The sequence below is a fragment of the Hevea brasiliensis genome, chromosome 12, assembly GCF_030052815.1.
Source record: "Hevea brasiliensis isolate MT/VB/25A 57/8 chromosome 12, ASM3005281v1, whole genome shotgun sequence".
NCBI lineage: Eukaryota > Viridiplantae > Streptophyta > Magnoliopsida > Malpighiales > Euphorbiaceae > Hevea > Hevea brasiliensis.
Genome location: NC_079504.1, coordinates 79,473,661 through 79,474,379, shown reverse-complemented (window position 1 = coordinate 79,474,379; position 719 = coordinate 79,473,661). Strand labels below are relative to the sequence as shown.

General features: G+C 41.7%; 1 non-coding gene across 1 annotated transcript; it reads left to right on the top strand.

The window, feature by feature from the left end:
- The first annotated feature begins 404 nt into the window (after positions 1-404).
- On the top strand, positions 405-511 carry LOC131171643 (small nucleolar RNA R71). The gene has a single exon (XR_009142301.1). It is a non-coding gene; the product is annotated as a small nucleolar RNA R71 (small nucleolar RNA).
- Positions 512-719: the final 208 nt, after the last annotated feature.

The following is a 719-nucleotide window of genomic DNA, read 5'->3' as shown; positions in this document are numbered from 1 at the left end:
ACTGCCTCTGGTTAAAGTTTCCTCCAATATTCACATAGTTCATCTGTTCTGTAGGTTCATTGAAATTGTTGTATTCTGAATCCATGTATCCTCTTTCATAGCTATCCTCATGTTGACAATTTGTACCAACCGCGTTGGCTTGCATTCCTTTGAGCTTCTTTGTGAGCTGATCAAACTGGGCATTTATCATGCTGAAGGCATCTACTTCCAGTACCCCTGCTGTTCTTCTTGCATTTCCTCTTTCATTTGACCACTCATAATTATGGTATGCAACCCTTTCTAGAAGTTCAAGTGCTTGTGGCACTGCTTTCTTTATTATATCACCCTCTGCAGCTGAATCAACTGTGCTCCTTGTAAAGGCTAGTAATCCATTATAGAAATTTTTCACCAATAGCCAATATTCTATGCCATGGTGTGGACATTCCCTTTGTAGGTCTTTATATCTTTCCCATGCATCATAGAGTGACTCTCCTTCCTTTTGTCTGAAGGTGTTGAGCTCAAGTCTCAACTTTGCGGTCTTTGCAGGTGGGAAATACCTTGCTAGAAAAGCTTGAGAGAGGTTTTCCCAGGTAGTGAATGTTCCAGCTCGCTGAGAAAGTAACCACTTCCTTACTCTGTCCCAAAGGGAGAATGGGAATGCTCTGAGTCTTATTGCTTGATCAGACACTCCATTCATCTTGAATGTATCACATAGGGCAAGAAAGCACTGGAGGTGATAG